At 42.4% G+C, this 22,978-nt stretch overlaps 1 protein-coding gene across 3 annotated transcripts in view; it reads left to right on the forward strand.

Moving 5' to 3' along the window:
* Nucleotides 1–10,018: 10,018 nt before the first annotated feature.
* Nucleotides 10,019–22,978, forward strand: part of FUT8 (fucosyltransferase 8) — a 126,526-nt gene continuing 113,566 nt past the window's right edge. For all 3 annotated transcript variants that reach the window (XM_037395729.1, XM_037395730.1, XM_037395731.1), the window contains exon 1: nt 10,019–10,330. The gene's annotated coding sequence lies outside the window, so the exon portion shown is untranslated. The remainder of the gene's footprint in view (nt 10,331–22,978) is intronic.

Consider the following 22,978-nt stretch of genomic DNA (forward strand, 5'->3'; position numbering starts at 1 on the left):
GGCAATAGCAGCTATTTGGTTCATGTCAATTGACATTTTGAAACATTTAAAAATATCACAGTAGAGATTTAAAATGTTCTTTTACATGTGTTTTTTCTAGCTAAGAATATTTAGAAAGTTGTCTGTTTGTGACAACAGCCCTACCATTTCAAGAGGTGAAATGGTCAAAGGTTTTGTATGTTTTCTTATAGCTGTATTGATATTGAGAGAATGAGGTATGGCTGGCTGTCATGCAGAACTCAGAGGAAGTCATTGTCAGATGACACATGACCTGCATAATTTGTTAGGTGGGAGCAGAAGCTGCTTTGCTCTTCCTGGATGTGCAGAATATAATGCCAATCAAATGGGCACAGGCATTTCTTTCCAATAGGTGCTGTTGGTCAACTTCTAGGACTCTGCCTCTAGAAAATGCTTCTTAGTTGCTTATGCCTCCAAATCTTTTTCAGGTTTTTACAGACTGATATGTTTGCAGTATGCACAAAAATGTACTTCATAATAAAACAATTACGTAATTCTCTAATTCCATTATTTTATCTGTGTAAAGTTTTGTGTTACAGAAGTGTGAAAGAGAGAATAAAAATATAACGCTTATAATAATTATTATTATTGAAGCTGTCCTGGATAGTGACTGTTCTTTATGGAGTGGCTATAGAGGAACTCTGGAATGATTAAAAACTGCTATATAAATCCTGCTGCTCCAAGATCTGTGTTGCCATTAACATGCTTTTGACTTCTCCATGCTTAAGAAGTCTCTACATATGTCAGTTCTCACCAGTTCCCTCTCATGCCATTCCTGTTTCTGTTATCACACATGAACTTGGCTGTAGGACCAACAGGAAACAGAAACATCAAAGGAAATAATAATTTGTTTTAAATTATGTTTGTAAAAGATTATGTAAACTTTTCATGCTTGATACCTCCAATGACAGAGGATCTAATCCGTCTTCAACCCTTCCCTGGAGGTAACTCTGAGAGTTCAAACAAATAGCAAGTCTCATTTGAACATAATGTAAATATATAACATACAGACTGTGTAAGATTTCTTTGGTGCACTAACCATGGTAAAGGGTAGTGTAAAATATGTTGCCGCCTATCAGCTGTTCTGTGGCCACCCTGCAAAGGTAAATTCAGTTAGGTGGAATTGATAGAGAATCTTTGCTAATATAAGACTGGATAGGTTATATATAAGATAGATTATATATGAGAGAGATAGGAAACTACTGGAAGGCTATGAAGATGGCTTTGGGCCTGGAGCATGCCTCTTGTGAGGAAAGGCTGGGAGAGCTGGGCCTGTTTAGGCTGGAGAAGACTGACAGGGGATCTCATCAATGTCTACAAATATCTTAAGGGCGGGTGCCAAGAGGATGGGCCAGGCTCTGTTCAGTGGTGCCCAGTGACCGGACAAGGGGAAATGGGCACAAACTGCAACACAAGAAGTTCCATCTGAGTGTGAGGAAAAACTTTACTCTGAGGGTGCCAGAGCACTGGGACAGGCTGCCCAGAGAGGGTGTGGAGCCTCCTTGTCTGGAGGTGTTCAAAACCCATCGGGACATGACTCTGTGGCACCTGCTCTAGGAGAACCTGCTTTAGCAAGGGGTTGGACTAGGTGGTCTCCAGAGGTCCCTTCCAACCCCAAATATTCTGTGATTCTGTTGTTTAGTCTACCACCTGCAGTATACATGAGAAGAGAAGAGCACAAAAAGAGGCTCACCCGTTTTGAGTCCTTATGATAAAGGAATTCTCATATGCTTCATCCTTTTGGCATAACCCTGAAATTAATAAAGCATTTCTCCCTAGATTCTCTGTGCAAATAAAAATGTTGTGGTACCATTTAAATAAGATGAAATTTAATCTCACACATGCACCGGCTTCACATACAAATTTTACTTCAGAACTGAAAAAAGTTTGCCTGCAGTAGGTATCTTACGATTACTACAAAAAAACACTACTACAGTAGTTAAGCACAGATTTGCTTAAAAAGAGAAAGTGGGTCTTTTAGCCCTCTTTAGTAATGGCCAAGTCAGTAACTGCCTTTTGTAGTAACCAGGCCCTAAACTGGGCAGAGCTCTGCTGATTTTTTTGTTGCTAAAAGGCATTGCAGCAAGTCAGCTTAATCTGGCCCAAGTGGCAGAAGAGAAAGCTGCTGTGAACAATGGTTGAATACTTCATCTAAGAACTATCAGACTTTTCAAAAATAGTAACTGTACATTACAATGTCGAACAAAGTCTGGCTGATTGTCACAGATACAACATAAATATATTTCAAAATTACTAGAGATGTCTGAATAATTTGGCTTTTCTAACTATATTGAATCGTATTTTCCTTCTTTAAGGTTAGAACTAATTGATTATCAAAAGAATCTAGAGAAAGAAATGAGATAGCCAGTTCTGAAACTTAGTAACAGTGCAGTGACTCTCAGTGTTACTGCCAAAAGCTTTGTTTCTCCCCACTAGCTGACAGTTTCCTGGTTACAGTGGGACACCAAGGGAGCTGCCATCAAGTGGGAATGTTTGTTAGATGTTAGAAGCAAAACCTCAAACAACCTTGGCATTTGGCGGAGAACACACACAGACAGGCATGCCAGAGCAGCGTGCTGACAACAGCCCTTCGTTCCCAACAGCCCTTCGCTTCCAGCAAAGAGCCTGGTATGCTTTGAACCAGCTGGAGTTTTTTCCAGGCATGGTGGAGTTAAATAAGTGAGAAAGAAAGTCCTGAGTACATCTATCACTGTAGCTGCAAGTAGATGTTTTACCTCAATTGTAAGGGAAAGGCTTGTTCTAGTTCCTGCTGGTGGAAGTGAAGGCTGTATTTCTTTTCTGGTAGATACTTTATGACTGTGGGGAGGTTATTTTATTTCATGAGGTACAAAGTCGCGCTTTATACTTGTTTGTTAGCCAGTCTTTGCTTTGTGCCCATGCTGCTAGAAACAGTAACGAAATTCAGCTGAAGGCCCTGCATAACTTTTTAATTTCCAGGTAGGATACAGTATCTGGTTTATCAGGCACTTGCTAGGGAGGTAGATCCTTTTTCTTAACGTACTTGCTAGTGGAAGGAAAAACTGGTCATTCAAGTTACATGCAGCACATGTGATTTGAGAACGGGCTGATAAGTAAACGGTACTGATAATTGATTTTGCTTGCTTATTAGCTGTTTTTCTATTTGTGGCAAATACTAGTAGATCTAATAACAAAGAAATGCTCTTGGGACATTTAAAGAACTATTTCACCTGTAGCTACTGATGTAATAATAAATTAACAGAAATTAGTCAAAACCAAAATAAAATAAAGTTAATGAAAGCTTCATTGAATAAAATGTGCATGTCTTGTGTGGTTTTGGTTTACAGAAGCATTTATGTTGAGAACTCAGCAGTTTCATGTGACTTGCTGGGGCCGGTGCTATGGACTGTCTTTCTCTGGCAGATCTTTTATTAGCTGATCATCCTTTGAAAGCATGTGCATAAACCATTTGCAAAGACAATGCTGAGAAAGAGGACAGCTGGGGTCATTATTTGAAAAGGCGCTAGTATTTTTCCTATGAGCCACAGATAAAATGTTCCAGATTTCTGTTTCAGGCTGTAAAGCAGACCAGGCTGTTCTTGAGTGTAAGTTTACCTTCACAGGAAATCCATTGTTTGGAAAGCTAATGGAGCCACCACACCCCTGTGTGCACACAGATGGGCTCTCGGATAAGTTCTTGTTCTCCAAGGGACACGAATATCTAGAAATTATCTGATAATGTTATTGTTCAAGTTCCAATAATTGAAAATCCTACAAGAAATGATACATTAATTTGCATGAATTTATTGGAGTAGGGAACTTGATCTGAGTGAGGAAGGGAATTAGCAAGTAGGAATTACAATGTCCAGTCCAATGCAAAGTCCAATCCAAATTCAGTTTCAGATTAGGTCCTACTGAAACAGTAGATCATGTGCAATACATTCAGCATCTTTGGGCAATACAGTTGGAAAACATAGTTGCGAAACTCAATGTTTATATGACACTTCTGATGGTTTGAAAAAGGTTGTTTTCAGTCATACACTTCCCTTGCTCTTTATACAAATAGCCTGGCTAAATACAAGTAGATTTTTAGAGGAAAAGCTAAAGGCACATTCTTACCACCAGCATAATCCTGAAAAATTTGAAACTCTTACCTCAAAATTTAAAGCACATGAAAGAAAAGAGATGGAGCTTTAAAAATGCTGGTTCAAATGGGTGGTAGTTTATGAAATCAAATATTTCTGCTATAAGGAACTGAAATGGGTTCTTAAAGTGGGAAGTGCTGGGCCGACTTCAGGTGACAGTGTCCATGCTGCAGCTAGCCCAGCTAGTAATGCAGGTTGCATTGTTGGATTTTAATTTTGAAGCAGCTTTTACTATCCATAGTTTTGGATGATCCAAATCACACTTTTGGATAATTTGTATTTTACTGATTCATCTGCAGGGACAAATGATTGTGCTTACATAGCTGTGCTACTTGCAGCACAATTTTTAAAAATATACAGGGAGAAGATCCTTTTGTCTTTGCATTTACAGTGCTGTCTTTCCAATATTATGAACACACCGTCTGTACTCTGCAGAGATGCGCAGACTGCTGCTGTGACAGTGAAGCTGCCCCTGTTTCATTCACTCAGAAGAGATACCACAGTGCAGCAATATTTTCCACATAACCACAGGCATCTCTGATGTTTATTGAACATTCACAATGTGATTTTTTTGACTATGTGACCTGCCCGGCTCATTTTAAGTGTTTGTACTTCGCTCCTTTTGACATTTAAGTCTGCTTGTTACAAAAACAGTGTGTGGACAGAAACAAACTGGTATGACACATTAAACCCCATCATAACTCAAAGGGAAGTGTTGTAAAAGTGGAAGTGTCAAGAAAGTACAGGTTTACACAGATTTGTGTAAACACTTTATTCAAATGCTTTGGATACAGATAAACAGTCCTTGTGCAATATTTGTTATGGTTTCACCTGCTTTCAGCTGGAAACTGAAAGTGTTTTGATAAATGGGACAGAAAAGTTTGTTGAGTTGCTCTGCAGCTGCAAGTACTTCTGTACGTTATACCGAAGTGCTATCTTACAATTTGTAACAGCAGTCTTGGTAATACATTTATTTTATTTTATTTTATTTTTTTCCAGAGAGGAGGAACCATTACCTTGTACTGCACTTGTGATGATTGGCTGGACCTGCTGGCATTTCCTGAAAAACGAGAAATAGAGGTTTTGGTGATATTCTTTAATGGGCACAGATGTAAGTCTTAGTTAAGATGTTTTAGAAAGTTTTTTATTATTGAAATCCTATTTTAACTGAAACTGAGACTTAACAAGTACAAGATCAGATTTCAAATGGGTGGAAAAGGCAGGGAAAATTGAGGGCTACAAAATAAATATTTGATGGACCCTTTAAAACATTCTTTGGAATTTAAGAAATTTGGTTTTATATCAAATGGTTGATAATATTCTTAGGCATTTTTTAAAAAGTTATATTCAACTTTGTCAGTTTCTGTAATCTCACTGCTAATTGTGATATGATTTTCCTTTAACCCTCATGACATGTTTTCTTTAATTCTTATTTTCTGGTTGCATTTCTGCAGATAAAAGCATCTGGCTTTCCTGACTGGTACAGTGTCTGGGTACTCATAATGAGTTGACTTCTAAGTGGAGGATAAATGAACTCATTTACATGTCTATATTCTTTCCCAGCTTCTCCTCCTCTCCAATATATGCGATTTTTATATAGGAGGGACAATGGTGTAACACCCGCCTACTCCAGTTCCATTTTTTCAAATGTAACTTCTAAATTTGTTTATTAAATATACTGGCTCTAAAGCTGTTCCTACCCATGCCTTATTCCTACTTTATATGAGGAAATAACATTTGGATAAATTATGCTAAAAAGTATATCATTCTTTGTAGCAGCAAGAAAAAAAAATGCCTGTAACCCTCTCCTGTTGTGATTTTGGTTTTAGTGGTACTTGTGCTCTACTCTTTTATAGTGGTTTGCAATAGGTAATATAGAATAGCTGGCATGAAGTAAGCTGGTTTACACGCCCAAGCTGCACATGCAGGAATTCAGATGAATGTGTGGTTTAACTCTGGTGTCACCTGTAGAACTGGAGGTCTTTATAAGTGAAGTATTTGCGAGGTACAGTTATACTGCAATAAATAAAAAGTGTTTAGAAAACCTATGGAAACCAAAACCCCAAACTGATGCTTAATAAAAATACCCAAATCAATTCCAGAATTAGCTTTTAAAATGCATTCCAGCTCTGTTGATTCCTCCTTTCAAGCATACTTCTACTACTGTGATAGATAAAAATTCAATCTGCTTCTACAGTTTTTGAGGCTATCATACAACTCTATAGGATAAGGATTTAAGAAGTCAGGTATCTTTATAGAAGTTGGTGGTATCCATTAAGGCTGCTGTATGACACTGGGGTCTGGACCTAGTGAAGAAGAGGAGACAGCTAACATTGCATGGAGAAAGAATTTGTTCACAGAAGTAAAGTTTTGTTTCCTGGGAGGGTCAAATGTGGACTCCAGAAGGTGTTTGTGTATTTGGGGGTGGGTGGGTGGGGGTGGAGCTGGGGGTGCAAAGTTAAAATATCTTTTCATTTTAACTCAAATGCTACTCAGAGTAACTTCTGAGACAGGTGGCAGGATGTCTCATCAAAGTGAAACTAGAGTTGCCCTGCTGAGACTCCACCTGCTATGTAAAAGTACTACCACCTTCCTGCCAAATGGAGAGAATTACCTGACTCCAGCAGACTTTAAGTCTGTGTCAGTTAAAAGTGATTCATTAGGGTTGTGAGATTAAGCACTACAAAATTACAAAAAATCTACTGGACAACTAGAACTAGAACCCTCCACCTTGAAACTGCAGAATTAACATAATCAGTTTCTTAATTATAGGAGTAAAAAGTGTCCCATGTTCTGGTGTAAATTTCCCTTCCCAAGGGTTTCAGAGCATCCACAAACCAAGGCTCTGACCCTTGGCCACCTGATGAAGGAGTTGGTGGAGTCAAGAGTGAGGTTCTACATTTAACAATGAGATTTTTGTGATAAAAAAAAAAATTAGCTACTGGCCCTTTAGTCTGGTTTGGGAAATGTCCTTCTAAACATTACGTACCTGCTGCATTTAGCATTTGTAAAAAGTTAGTGCTCTGTAAGAGCACGACCCTCTGCAGCTTTTCATCTCTCTCACTAGTCATTTAATTAGTCACTAGTCACTGCTCAGGTCACCAATTCCTCAAAATAAAAATGCGGCTGATAGCAGTAGCTGCTATAGCATGGTTAGAACCAGAACACAAATAAAAATAACTCATAACTGTACAAGTTATGGGCAGATTGACCACATCTCATCCACTGGTTTCTCCAGTGGATACTGGGTCAATCCTAGTACTATAATGTTTTCTTTAAGATAATATGCCTATAGCACAGAGTATCATGGACTTGAAAGCAAATAAACCAGCAGTAATATCCTCATTGCATTAAGCAATCACTTGAAATGCATTTAATTTCACACCATGGTAAGTACAACTGAAATCATCACAAGCGTATTAATGAAATAGCCACTTTTATTTTAGTCCTGATTTTCATTCAGTTTGCGGACATTGTATCTCAGAACTGTTTGCATTGAAAGTACCCTAATATTTTGTGGGTTAGTAGACAGATTAATGTCTATAAAAGTGTTTTCCTGTTAGACAGGGAAGACATATCAGAAGCAGCTCTTCAGTTTTCAGATGATTCCCTGACATTTTGTTTTCTTTCAGAATGTTTCTTTAGGTGAGATCCTCCAAGCAAAAGCAACATGCAGTTAAAAGTGTAATTTGGAAAGCTGTGCCTCAGTTATGGTTCATCTTGATGCAGCTTAGAATCATAGAATGGTTTGGGTTGGGAGGGACCTTTAAAGGTCATCTAGTTCCACCTCCTCTACAATGAGCAGGGGACATCTTCAACTAGAACAGGTTCCTCAGAGTCCGGACCAACCTGACCTTGAGTGTTTCTAGGGATGGGGGCTTCCTTCCCTTACTTGTACTGCATGCACTTTTGGCCTTTTTGCATGTATTTAGACTTTGCAAATGTTTTTGATTTGTGGTACTGTGGTTTCTCCCCCGTCAAGAGATGGTAGGATAGCAAGTTTAATGTTTTTCATAATACTTTAATTTTTCTTACTTTTTTCCTATGCATGCCTTAGCAATAGATCACTAGTGGATTTATATCACAAATGGAAAATGCCTCTAAGCTGTTCTGAAACAATAACTTTTTTTTTCTTTTACCTGTGTAAATATTATACCTAACCCAATGGGTTTCTGAATCCAAATCCCTGACTCTGTTTGAAGGTGTGATCACAATGTAAGTGTTACTTGCAACAACTATGATAGTAATAGGGGCTAGCAGCAGCAACTCAATACTTGACAGCCATTGGCAATCTGCTTACAATTTCAATTTCTAAACTAATCTCTAGTGCTGTTAGTTAGGATTTAAAACCTTAGGGAAAATAGATATATTCATTATTTTTGCATTTCCAGATCTCTCTGGAAGGTTGCTATGGGCACAGAATATTATAATTCTTCTTTCTGTCCCCCAGACGATGCTTGCAGCAGCTGTGCCCCAAGCTCCACGTTAGCAGGTAGCTGACCCATAACACAGAAAGTCGAAAGAAAAACCAAGAGACGCTTGCATAGGCCTTATAAGCACATTTGTGAATGTTTACAGTTCTGGGGAAAAAGAAGAAAGAAAAAGAAAAAAAAGAGGGCTTGTGGAACAAGCTGGAGAAGACGAAGTGTGAACGAATACGTGACAGAGCACTGATACGCAGGACAGCTCTTCTGAGACTGGTAGGGGGTGTAAGAAGGATGCGATAGTTACAAAAAAATCCATCCCTATCAGGTCTGGCTTTTACACAAATTGTAGCAGACTGAAACACACTCCTGCTGTGAGTCCCACTCCACATGCTACCTTGCCACCTCTGCCATTTCATCTCCCAAGAACACTGGAACATTCCCAGCGCATGTAACAAACTCTGAAAACGTGTATAGTTTTCCCATGTGAATGCTTAGGATATTAAGTTACATTAAATGCCCTGAAATCTTGCATCTACCTCAGTTCACCTGTGCTTACGTGCACTTTCATGAAGTATTCTGATAAGCAACAGGAACAGAGGAAGCCATAGGTGCTAAGGCGGCGGTCAGGCAGGGGTGCCAAGACAGCGCAGGCCTCCTGCTCTCGCCCAGCAGCCGCGGAGCACGCCTTTTACTCTCTTAACCCGGCACCGTACCGGATTTCTCTCCTTTGCAGGGACCAGCGGATCAGGAAAAAACCAAACACACCACACTAAGCCGCTCCCGCGGGCAGGGTGCGACGGCACCGCGGGCGGCGATGCGCCTGTTGCGGCGGCCGCTCCGGCGGGGGGCTCCGGGCAGCGCCTGCCACCTACCCGCCGCGCCCGGCCCAACCCGCCGCCCGGGAGCGAGGCCGGCCCCGGCGGAGGAATGTCTCACGGCAGGGCCCGACCGGCACCGAAGGGCCGCCCCGCCCGCCGGCGCCTCACCCCTCGGCACTGCCCCTCGGGAAGGGGCACCGCAGCGGCGGCGGCTCAGCCGGGCGCCGCTCCCCTCACACGCCCGTCGCCGGGATGAGCGCCGGCGCTCCCCCCCCGCCCCCCCCGCGGGCCCTCGCCGCCGCCCCGCGGCCCCGCGGCCGGCAGGGGAGGCGCGGCGGGCGCCCCCGCCCGGTCCCCGCCGGGGGGTGTTGGGGGGCACGGACACGCCAGCCCCGTCCCGCAGGCCCCGGGCCGCCCGCTCCCGCCGGGCCGCGGGGTGCGGGGCGCGCGGCGGCGGGCGGCGGGGGCGCTCCGGGAGGCGCTCCCCCCCCGCGCATGCGCAGCGCGCGCGCCAGCGCTCCGTGACGAGAGCACTCCGGCGGCACCAGGAGCCCGACGCGCGCGCTCATAGGCTGCCTGGCCCCGGCCGGCGCGCGCCCGCGGCGCGGCTCTTCCTAGTGCGCTCGCGGGGGCGCGCGCGCCGTCGCTGGCGCCGTCGGTTGCTGTCGCCGCTCGCTGCACGGCGTACGCCGCTCCTCGCTGTCAGCTGCTCGCGCGGCGCTCCCCGCCCTCGGCGCGCGCGCTGTCCGCGTCTCGCGCTCCGTCGCCTCAGTCCGCCGGCGGCTCCGTTAAGCGGCGGCGGGTTCCTGCTTCCGTCTCCTCGCCGCGGTGTCCCCCCGCCCTCCCCTCCCCCTCGCCGCCCCGCCGCTCGCCCCGGCGTCTCCCCGCGCCCGGCACCCTCGGCGACGGCAGCGCGGGCCCTGCCAGCGGCGCCGGCACTCGGGTAAGGGGATGCGGGGGCTGAGCGGGAGCCACGGCGGCGGGGAAGCGGGTGCCGAGCCGAGACCGCGACCGCGCCGCTCCGGGCAGCGCTCCCCATCCCTCCCCCCGGGCCTGGCGCCGCCGCCGCTGCGACTCGGGCGCTGCTCGGCAACGGCTGCCGCCGGGGTGGCGGTGGCGGGGAGGGGGCCGGTCCCCCCGCCCTGTGCCGGGGTCCCCCCGCCCTGTGCCGGGGACCCCGTGGGCTCCCTCGCCTGAGGGGCGCTGGCGGGGCCTGAAGCCGCCGGCGAGCGCGGCGAGGGAAGGGGAGGCCGGGACTCGGTGGGCGGCCGGGGCATCACCATCGGCAGCGGGGCCGGGCCGGGCCCAGGCGGGAGGTGTTGCCCTGGGGAGCGGCGCGGCCGGCGGGGTCCGGCGGCGGGGAGCGCGGCCGCCGCCGTCCTGCGCGTCGCGGCCGCAGGGCGCGGGGGGCGGCCTCCAACTTTCCTTGTCCCGGGAGCTAGGGCCGCCCGGGGGCCGCCCGGGTTTGGCAGAGGGAGACGCACGGGAAGCGTGGGCTTCGTGCACAGACCTTACGCTCCAGGGCCCCTCGGTAGCTCGAGGAAGTGCTGGGCTTACAAGGGTGCGGAGCCATCGGTTGTTGCCTGGGGCTTTTCCCACGGCGACCCTTGCAGCATCTCGGCACGTTTAACCGCTTTGGTCTTGGATTCTGTTACTGATAAGGCGCCGGCGATTTTTCCTCTAGTCAAGTGTGTGCACAATGTATGCTCGGGTCTTTCACACGCATGTGCGGGTGTGTACCTGCTGTGTTGTAGATGCTCTCCAAAGACCATGCTGTGACCCTCTGCTTTCAGAAACTCATGACTGGGGGTACAGGAATAGGTAGACTGTAACGCCGTGGTGGAGGTTGTACCAAAAAGCCTACGGGCATAGACATCTGCTGAAAAATTGCTTGTTGAAAGACCGTAAGTTCTTTGGGGCTGTACCTGCTGTCCTTGTGTCCTCAATGCACACATGGTGCACTGTGATACACATGCTGTGCGTGTGTGGATGTGGAAAACCACAGTGTGTTCAGAAGGTTCTTCACTTCCTGTGATCTTGTATTAGCACTTCCCACTGCCTTTTGTGTGTGTACTGAAATATACAAGTCTGTTGAAATGTGTATGTTTCAGTATAAACATGTATACTGAAACATACAAGTCCACTGAAATGTGTTTCAGTATCTGCATGTACACATGTAATTTCTCTACCCCAAAATGCAGCATTTTAATGTCTAGACCTTAACTGAAAGCTGATAGAATAAATACTTCAGAAAGGGTGCTTAGGCATGAATTTTTTTTATTATTATTTTATAGTATTAATCTTTTTTTTCCTCTTTTTCTAAGTCATTTTCCACTGTAAATTGTCAAAAACTTTAGAATCTGAACTGCAAAAGCAAACAAATGGCCAACATTGCCTGTGCTGCTGGTGCTTGGGGTAGTTTTACAGAAGGCTCTGTTACAGTTCCTTCCATTATTAAAGCAAGCTAGTTAGCAGGAGTTTGTGGCTATGCTTTGATGTATTTCCAGCAGCGTCTGTTTCACTGGTTATTACAGGTATGCCTACTGCCAGACTCTTATTGATACTCGTTAGGGTTTCATGAATGTGTGTAGCTGAAACTGACAAACTAGTGTACTGCAAAGTTTGCATATTTTCCCATCAACATGTAATGAGACAACCTTTTTTCAGTGGTGAAAGTGTAATTAATTATTCATATTTTCTGAGCAAGCAGTTCAGTAATGAGGGAAGGGTAGGAATCAACTTGGAGAGTTGCATCATGCAAATTCACTCTTTTAGTGATGCAGCTGCCAGGACATTTGACAACTGGGAAATACAGAGGGTCAGATTAGAAGTTGTAGCTTGCTTTCTCTTTTACTCTTGCGTCTTTGTTTAGTATCTTTTAAACTGTCAAGATTTTAGTTCTAGCTAATATTAGAACAAGAAAAAAATGTTAAGTATACTTGCTGGAGTAGAAATGGAGCTAATTCACCTTAAGTGAATTAGTAAGGGTAGTACTAAACCACATAGGGACTTCCTTTTGTTTTGGAACCTGTGGTTTACGATCACTTTATTGGGACTGCAAACAGAGGCTTCATTGTGTAGTGGAATGTTTATATACTACAAATATTGCACACCATTGATAGGATTAAACAGGAAAATTGTAATTTTGGTCCATTCCAGTTTCTCTGTAGCTGTATAGAATTGTTGCTTTATCTGTCAGATCTGTTCTAAACCAAATGATTTTTCCAGTCTTGGAATTTATGTACAGTAAAAAATAATCAACAATAATTTGACTTATACATTATGTGATTAGCCTGTTCATTGACATTTAAGGGGATAAAGATGAAGAAGATTTGGACTTCTGTATTTAAATCTTGTTGGAGAGTCAGAATGTAAAATAAAAAGTAATTACTATAATCTTAGGCTGGTCTGGAGGGGGAGCTAGTGTCAAAGCAAAATGTGACCATTTTTTTCCAGAGGTATTCAAAAGCTTGCTGTTTGGTCATAGAGTATGCTTCTACTACAATAACAAAAACAAATGTAGATGATGCATGCTATGTATGATTGCATTAATATGCATCTCTTATATGATAAACATAATCTTCAAGTGAAGTGATGTGTGTGTTTTTTAGGGAAATTGTGCGTATGTTTTGCTACTATGCGACAAAAACTATCTTCAAAGAACTTTGAAGTTGTGAGATCAAGCTCTGATAAATCATCAAATGCCAAAGTAGGGATTCTTTTAAGAACTGTAGCTTGGCCTGTACATGGCTAAATGTTACACTTTCCCCTACAATGTTTCTTTTAGTATACAGCATGGAATGACATAATTGTGTTCAGTTAGCAATATTGAATCTTTTTCCTTGGTATAGGATGAGGTGTGGCCTTACTACTTGTTATGTGCTGTTCATACTGAACCTTCATCATTTCCTCTTGCTGTTTCATTACCTTCAGTCTCTAGTGCTTGCATGTTTTGCTAGTAATATTTTCACAGAAGTCTCTGGAGGTGTTATGTGTCCCTTCATGCTGAATATCCAGTTTAGGGCCTTTATGATACTATTTTTCAAAATAATCTATCAAGTGTTTTAATGATTTGCATGTTCTAAAATGTTTTCTCATAAAGGTCTGTCTCTATATGTAATTTACTCTAACAATAACCTGGCTTTTTTTTTCTTTTTTTTTTTTTTTTACAGATCCCTTAACAGGGATCCATGAATGCATACGCTAGAGAAGACCTCATTGTTTTAGTGTTTTAGTATGGTGTCTGTTGATTTAGACTGCAAGTATAAATAGTTAGATCTGCTGCAGCATTAACCCTGAGATACTAAGTCCAAAATTTTGATAAAGAGTGGATTGCCCATTGAAAGTGTGTGTGTATGTGGAGGGGTTTGTGGTGGTGTTTTTTTGGTTTGTTTTTTTGTTTTGGTTTTTTTTTTTTTTTTAGAGGTGAATTGCTTGCAAGGGACAAGAAGAAAATCAGATTTCTCTGGGACAATATTAATTCCCTTTCTTTTCCTGCAAGACCTGTCTTATTAACAGCACACTTGCCAACATTTGCAGTGTACATAGCAAAGTCCTTTTATATTATAGTGTCATTATTTAAATATTTTGTAATATCTTGTTCAGTAATACACCAAGAGTACCTTGTGCACAAGGGCACAGAGAACAAGATATAATTTTAAATTTTTGTGATGTGACTATAATTTATTTTTTTAAACCAAGGGCTAGTTTTTTGGTACTTACCTGTTTAAAAAAAATAAAATTCTTTGCGCATAAACAAAATGTTTCAACATGCTAGATCAAAAAATGCAGCAACCCTGATGGACAGGAGGAAGCCTATTAAGTGGGATTGCATTATAGCATGTAAGTCTTTAGAAAGGCTGAAATTTGTATGTTTTTCCATGAGACTTACGCCACTTGAGCTAGCAGAGAATGTGATACTAGTAGTTTCTAATTCATCTGTGGTCCAAGTGCTATGGTCTTGACATGGTTTTCTAAGATTTTCAAGTGTTTCAAGGCAGTGATGAAACTTGGGCATCTTGGGTTCTATTCCAGGCTCTGGGAATGAACATGTTCTGGTTGTTGCTGACTTTTCTGCTTATTTCTTCTGTGATACCTACTTAAATATCTTCCTGTCCCAGTCTTTTTTGCCCTATTCCAAAATTTTTGTTTCTTGCTAAAGGGCTTCTTATCTGAGATCCAGAACTGTTGTGCAGGAAGAGTCTAACTAGTAAATTGTTTAGCCCAGTGTTCTTCCACTGTTTGAATCCTAACTAGCTATTTGCACTCCTATCTGCTGGTCTCAGGCTTCAGTCCACTATCCTCAGCTTCACACCCAGTTCTCTTATTATGGCTAGGATCTGTCCTCTCTGTGTTCTGCATTTCCACTGGCTTCTGTTCTATTTTCTGAAGTTTTTCAACTTCAGTGTTGTACTTCATTCTGGTTTTCCGGCCTAGCTGGTCTCTCATCCAAATTTGTTTTTTTCCTTTCTTGCTGGTCTTCTCACCCATATCAGATTTGGTTTGTATCCCAAATTCAAGATTCTGTTCACAGTGTCAACTGTATTGGCTTTTTCCCTGCATTGCAGATCTTTCTTCAGTCAAGTCCAGTTGGTCCTCCTCTTTTCCACCCTTTTGTTCATGTGTATAGCTTATCTCTTCATGCTTGCTGGGTCCAGCAGGATATCACTGAGAAGCAATTTAGATGCCAGTGGTCCATCCTGATACTCAGGGAAACAAACAGGCCTATCAAGAGATGAGCTTTGCTCGGCAGGGAACTCATGTCTGAAGCTCCAGTGCAAAAATAGTATATACAAGCAGTGGAAGCTGGGATGGGCTACAGAGGAGAAATTTAGAAACATTGTCCTGGTATTTGGGGATGACATCAATGCTTACTTAGAGACGACACTTGCAGGGGAGGTCAAGGGCAGCAAGAAGAGTTTCTTCTAGTACTTTAGTAGTAAAAAGCTGGACTAGTAAAATATGGGCTTCTTTCTGAGTGTGATGTGTCATTTAGTGACAGTGGACAAGGGTAAGGCTGAAGTATGCAATGCCCTTTTTTCCTTAGTGAGTCTTCACTGACAAGGTCTCCCCGGGTCTCTGTGCTTAATGGCAGGGTTTTGAGAAGAGTAGCTACCAGCAGTGGATGAGGATTGAGTCAGGGCTTATTGAGAGAACTCAAATCATACAAGTCCAAATGGATTGTGTCTGAGGCTGCTGATTGTGCTGGACAGAGACACAGTGGGATCCCTCCCCATCATCTTTGAAACAACTTGGATATCAGGAGAGCTTCCCGATGACTGGAGAAAGGCATATGTTTTACCTTTCAAAAAAAAGCCAAAATACAGTCCAAGGAGGTACAAAGCTGGCTAGCTTCCTTTTCATCCCCGAGAAAATAAAGGCATGGATATTCTTGGAATATGTTTCTGGGTACAAGAAGTAGTTGGGAACAATTGGCATGGATTTATCAAAGGTAAATCATGCATGTCTAGCCTGACTGCCTTCTGTGGTAAAATGGCTGAATTTTTGGATGAGGGGAGAGCGGTGGATTTCCTTTACCTGGACTTTAGCAAGGCTTTCAACTCTGTCTCCAGCAATGTTCTTGTGTTCATATTTGGACGTAACAGTCTGAGTGGATGGAACACTAGATGAGTAAAAGACTGGTTGGATGGATAGACTTAGAGAGTAGTGCTTAAATATGTCTTACAGAGAGGTTGGTAACAAGTGGGGTACTGCAGGGGTTCAACCTGAGAAGGTGATAGAGTATGCAGTTGTGCTTGCAGATGACACCAGACTGGGGAGAATAGGTGGTATGCATGAGGATGGGGCTGCTATTCAAGGGGACTTCGGTACTGTGAACAGAAGGCTCATCTGGAGCCTTATGAAATTCAAGGACAAATGCAAAGCTCTGCAGCTGGGAAGGAAGAGCACCTTGGAGTGATGCAAGCTGGGGACTGACTGGCTGGGAAGCAGTGCTGCAGGAGAAACCTGGGGTCCTGGTGGACAGCACTCTAACTGTGGGCCAGCAGCAGCATGCCCCTGCAGAAAAGAAGGGCAACAACATCCTGGGCTCTATTAACAGGAACATAGCCAGTAGATGGAGGGAAGTGATTATCACTCTACATTAGACCACATCTAGAGTACTGCACCCAGTTTTGGGACCCTCAATACAGGAAAGACATCAATAAACAGAATTTAATTTGGTGAAGGGCTACCAAGATGGTTAGGGACCTGGAGCACTTGCCCTGTGAGGAAGGCTGAGAGAGCTTCGTTTTTTTTCCGCTGGAGAAGAGGTGGCTTCAGGGGATCTAACAACCACCTCCTGGTGTCTTTGAGATCTCTGAGAACATGGAGTCAGGCTCTTTACTGAGGTGCATGGGAGGACACGAGGCAGTGGTCGTAAATTGAAACAAAGTTAGTTCAGACTGGATATAAAGGAAAACTTTATCAGTGTAAGCATAGTCAAGCTGTGGAAGAGGTTGCCCAGAGAAGCTGTGTAGGCTCTGTATTAGAGGTTTTCAAGACTCAAGTGGATAAAGCTCAGAAATCTGGTCTGTTCTCATCGTTGACACTGAGCAGGAGGTTGGAGTGTGGACATCTGGAGGTCCTTTCTAGCCTGTGTTATCCTATTAGTCTACAACTGCAGGTGCTTAGCTTCCAGAAGCCTTATACTGGAATGGAATCAGTACAGACAGAATGTGTAGGTGACTCAGCTATTGTATATCAAAACAAAATCAATAATAGTAACATTACAGTGAGCTTGACAAAAGCATCATTTGTGTGTCAAGATATGCATTTTACTTCTCTTGGGAAGATGCATGTCGAGCTTAAAACATGCAAGTGATTAAATTTTTAAAGAAAAAAACAGTCTTTTGTAATGGGGCAAAAGTGGTTTTTTGTAGCTTTCCTCAGAAAGGGGAAAAATATGTTTTGCATACAGTGAAAACATTGAAGTAGTAGCTCAGCTTTGATGTGGATGCCTGGCACAGAATGGGTCATCTTGGAAAGCCTTTGGTAACTTAAAAGAAACTGAAAAAATGAATCTTCAACAAGGAAGTATCTGGCAACCTTAAAAATAGGTGATCTTTCTGGGTCAATTGTCATGATATGAATTTAAATTCATATTATGTAGCTCATAATGCATCATTTCAAGGTGGTGATATTCTGACTTAGCTGTAGAATCAGTTGCAATCAATTCTAATTTCCCCCCCTGCCCCAAATACATGATATACTAGCTCCCTCACATGATTATTGTTTCTTCCTGTTCTTTTCTGCTCTCTTTCCCTCCCTCTCTATGTTTTCAGAGTGGGAATGGAGAATAAATAAAGGAGGAGAAGCAGTCTTAAGATATGAGGAGCCCAGTAACTGTTTTGGAAGACTTTTGGCTACAAGCCATCAAATCAGAAGAGTTGCCTGTAGCAAAGAGCTACTGTTAAGTGGCAGGCTGGGGACTTTTTTTTCTTTATTTTTCATTTTTCTTATTCAAGTATGAGATGCTACATGAGGAAATTTTTGAATGACCCTTTTCTGAGGTTTTTGCTCCTTTATTTGTTTTTGCTAACCTGTAGTCTTTAGGGATCTTCCCTAAGACAAGTGGTGATGCCTGTAGAAAATTGTAGTTTCCAGTGAATCAACCATTTTACTTAGTTCCTTCAAATATTTGATATTAAAAACCCATATATTATATTGCTCATTTTCAGGTATAATACTTTCAAAATGAAATGAAGCACTTCAGGTTTTGGTCATTCTAGAATTTGGTGCAGTTAGTGCTGCTACAGTTGCTTTATGGCAGCAATACTAATTCTGAATGTAAATGCTTTTTAGGAGTTTACTTTCATTTTGTGTTTGTTTCACAACCTTATAGTGGGAAGGTGAATAGTTTTCTGTAGTATCAGGATGTTTCTCCTGTAAGTCAGTTAATAACAATGAGTATCACCATGACATCATTAATAAAAAGATAAAGACTGTTTTTAGAAGTTTGTGGAACATTGCTGTGAATCTCTTATGGAAGTTAATTCTCACTTGCTGTGTTTTAAAATCTTTCTTCAAAGTATTGATCTTCCAAAAGGTTTTGTAAAATGAGTAAGAATTCTGTTCAAACAGCCTCCCAATGTTCATCTTTAGTTATTAAAATACTTATGTTGAACTTCACCATAATTTGATTAGAACTTGCACAGTGTCATAATAACTTTACGGTAAGTCTGATTTGTATGGGAACATACATTTGTTAAGCTTCTTGGATATTTTTTAAAAAAAATTTGGAGGTGTTTATGTGCATGTATGTAACATTAAAGTGTTTATCTGACATGCTGTTTATTGAACAGTGCATAAAACTTTTTTATTTTTAAATAATTCTTTTAAATTGTTAATCTATACAATTACATAGATGTCTTCTTTCACCTCTTTACCTGTAAGGAGATTTCTGTTGACCAAGTGACTTGTTTCAAAATGTGAGCTTTCAGATTGCCTGAAACCTTTGTCTTTAGCTCTGTGCCTCTATTTGTGATGGTAAAATACATCATATACTTGAAACACATATACAGGTTTCTAATATGCTGTACTTAGCTGACATCTTGTCTCTTTTTGGGTGTTTGCTAAGCAACTTCCTCTGTTTGACAATCAGTATGGATATTCACATGTTAAATGATTGTATATGTGACACTGAATGGTTTTTGCTGTTGCAGTGTATGTGGTGTGTTGATGGTCTCTTTTTCTTTCTCTCATTTTTCTCCTACCCCAAGTTGTGTGAGCATGGCAGGGCACGTTGTGTCTTTAGCTTTCTCTCAGCTGCCTAGGCAAGCATTTGCTCCTTATTTAAGGCAAGGTTTCAATGCACAGAAGAAATATATTTTTAAATAAAAATATATTGTTTCCCCTACTTAAGGTTTTGTTTCACTGAGGTACCTTTGTGGTGTTGTGCTATGCCTTGGATAGTCTCTGTACTTCCTTTTTCTGTGGTCTGGGATTTTTAGCTTTTACAAAGGTTTGGAAAGACTTGCTTACAGTTTACTATCTTCTGGATGCGTGTCTTCACATTTCTGTCCATTAAATAAGTCTGTTATTTCTGTTGGGATTTTTTTTTGTTAATATTACAACTTCTTTTTGATTGGTCTGTTGCTTGGGGTGTTTTTGAATAATAGCAGTTAGGACAGTATGAATTACACCTTTTTCCTGATGTGGCCCACTGTTTAGGACACGATGATGTTGAAAGATGTTCTCCTTGAGTTGTTCTTCATTGTAGATGACTATTCAACACTCTGGATTTTGGGTTGAACTGCTAGACATTCTCTCTACAACTTTTGTTGTCTTTTAACTTCAGTGAGGTAGTGCTGGACTAGATATCAATACTCTTTAAGTTTGCCCTACCAGACTGTAAAGATGGATGTCAATTTGGGTAATGTGACAGCTTACGTTATACCCTAAGACAACATCTTCAAACTGCAGATATGGGCGTGCTTTGTGTACTTCCTAGGGAGCAGGTGATGCTGTCCCTTAACAAGTTGTTGATGGTTTTTTCTGATAAAATTTTTCTCCTTCAGTGGCAGCAAGACTCATGGAATGCATGTGAGAAATCTCTTTTATCCTTCTTCTCCACTTGATTACAATGGATATTGCTTTTACAGGATGAGGAGTTCGGTATAACCTAGAGCAAAGAAATGATGGTCTCTCGAAGAGCTAGACATACATATGAGATACAGAGAGTGCAGCATAATTTAAGATGCTTGTTTGATTTTCCTGTACAACGTATTGCAGTGTCATGCATAGGTAATGACAGATAATAATTTTGCAGATTCTGTGTCTATGGAAGTGCTGAGAGAACATTCTCTCTATTCAGTGGGTTGCTCTTCAGACCTCTCTGTGGGTGCATAAAGTTACTTGCTTGTAGTTTATCCTTGGGCATGCTGAACACATCTCTGGTATACCCCAGTTGCTTCAAGCTATTGGGCCCAGAATAGGAAATATCCCAAGTATTGAAATCTGTCAGTAAGGTCATAAAACTGTGTCTTGAGATGTAATGGGACATGCTGGTATCTCTCAGCCAGAGATTTTTTGATTCTAGACTTTCCACAGAATGAGTTTGATACACCATTTTACAGAGCGTTGATTTTTGCTTACTTCCAAGTCCACTGTTTTCTAAGTCCTACAGGAGATAAGATCCTGCTTTTGTGTGACCAACAATATCTTCAGTTAGAACTTTCAGGACTCTGCCTTTCATGGCATGTTTTCTTATATAGATTGTGAGTGCATATACTATTCCAAGCGTATCGATCTCAGGTTCATGATTTGAATGTTGTGGCTGTTTAGGGTAGGCTTGCTCATTCTTCACAAGTGTAGAAGGGGAACTGTCAGATTTGTATGCCTGCCTAAGTGGGTTAGTCAGCCAGATGCATGTCTCCAGTGCTGGTCTGTTCATAGTCACAGTTGACTCCCTGCTTAAGCAAATGCAAACAATTTTTTTTTTTTCTGTGTAACAATTTTTTCTCATTGGTTTGACTTTGTGAGTTTGTCTGTGCTCTCTCACTCTACGGTTCTGGTATTCAAGCAGGTAACATTCATGCCATTTTCCCCATAAAAAAGCTCCATTTATGGGGATACCAGAGTCTGCTGCCCTTTTATAAAGACGTTCTTTGTGTTTTGGCAACTTGCTCTCTTTCTTCCCTTCCATAAGTTATTTTTTTGGCTACTTGTAGACAGTATGGAGGGTCAACCATTGCAAGGCCACTCTCAGTAATCTTTGAATGATCATGGCAATTGGGAGAAGTGCCTAGGGACTGGAGGAAAGCGAATGTCACTCTGATCTTCAAGAAGGATAAGAAGGATGATAGAGGGAACTACAGGCTGGTCAGCCTTACCTTGATCCCAGGAAGGGTGATCAAATAACTAATCCAGGAAACCATTTCCAGGCACACAAAGGACAAGAAAGTAATTGGGAGTGGTCAGCATGGAGTCACCAAGGGGAAGTCATGCTTGACCAACTTTAACCTTCTGTGATGAAGTGACTGGCTTGGTAGAGAGTGGGAGAGCAGTGAACGTTGTCTGTCTAGACTTCAGTAAGGCTTTTGTCACTGTCTCCCATAAGACTGTCTGAGAAACTGATGAAGTATGGGGCTGGATGAGCAGGTAGTGAGGTAGGTTGAGAACTGGCTTGATGGCTGAGCCTAGAGGGTGGCAATCAGTGGCACAAAGTCTAGTTGAAGGCCAATAACTAGCAGTGTACCCCAGGGTGCTGGGTCCAGTCCTGTTTAACTTCTTCATGAATGACTTGGATGTCGGGGATGGAGTGCCTACTTAGCAAGTTTGCTGATGACACAAAACTGGGAGGAGTGGCTAATATGCCAAGAGGACTGTCCTGCTATTCAGAGGGATCTTGACTGGCTGGAGAAATGATGATGGGAACCTCATGAAGTTGAACAAGTGGAAATACCAAGTCCTGCACCTGGGGAGGAACAACCCTATTTGCTGGGCACTGACTGACTTGAATTACCTTTGCAGAAAAGGACCTGGGGTTTCTGGTGGACAAAGTGTGAACATGAGCCATCAATGTGCCCTTGCAGCTAAAAATTTTGGCTAACAGCATCTTGGGCTGCATTGGGATTAGTGTTGCCAGCAGTTTGAGGGAGGTGATCTTTCCCTTCTGCTCAGCACTGGTGCAGCCACACCTGGAGTACTGCATCCATTTCTGGGCTCCTTGGTGCAATAGAGACAAGAATGTACTGGAGAGAGTCCAGCAAATAGCCACAAAGATGATGAAGGAGCTGGAACTCTCTCCTGTGAGGAAAGACAGAGAGTTGGGGACTGTTTAACCCAGAGAAGAGAGAGCTCACAAGAAATCTTACCAATGTATATAAATGCCTGAAAGTGGGTACCAGAGTGGGGGTGAGGTAAGAGAGACAGTGCAGCGTACTTTCTGGATCTTAGTCAGAGAAGTCCAACAACAAATGGCTTAAGATAACTGCAGGTGGCCCTGCTTGAGCAGGGGGTTGGACAAGATGACTTCCAGAGGTCCCTTGCTAGTTCACCCATTCTGTGATTCATTGCAGTGTTGTGGTTTGATGTTTATTTTCTCAAGGGAGGATGCTCTTCTGTTGGCTTTGAACACTTTTCGTTGTAGTTGAGACTGGATTCCAAAAAGAGTTGTGTCAAAACCAATATTGAGACTATTCATCTCATGAGTGTGCAGGGCACTAGAGTTTAAGCTGTGTATGGGTCTTAATTACAAAATAGCTTCTTAGGTTTCAGTTGTGCTTTTGACAAGCATTTTGTTATTTATTGCATAAGCACCAGGAATGATTCTCTCTTTAACTGAATGTCTTCTGATACCTACCAGCTTCTTTCCATTGTCCTGTCTCTGTCATAGCCTTGCTGCTTTTTTTTTTTTTTTTTTAAAAAAAAAAACAACCCAAAACCCAAAACTTATGGAAAGAATCTGAGGATGTTAATGTTCTTTACCTTATGTCAGATGCAGGATGGAAAGCAGTAGACCTGAGAAAGGGTTAAATGAGTTATGAGGGCAGAGGGAGCACAAAATTATTAGTTGAAATGCCTGAAGCATTTAGTTGCTGAAGGTCTGAATGTGTAACAGAATTCTGATTATTGGTTGGCAGTTTTTACT

The sequence above is a fragment of the Falco rusticolus genome, chromosome 7 (assembly GCF_015220075.1).
Source record: "Falco rusticolus isolate bFalRus1 chromosome 7, bFalRus1.pri, whole genome shotgun sequence".
NCBI classification, from domain to species: domain Eukaryota; kingdom Metazoa; phylum Chordata; class Aves; order Falconiformes; family Falconidae; genus Falco; species Falco rusticolus.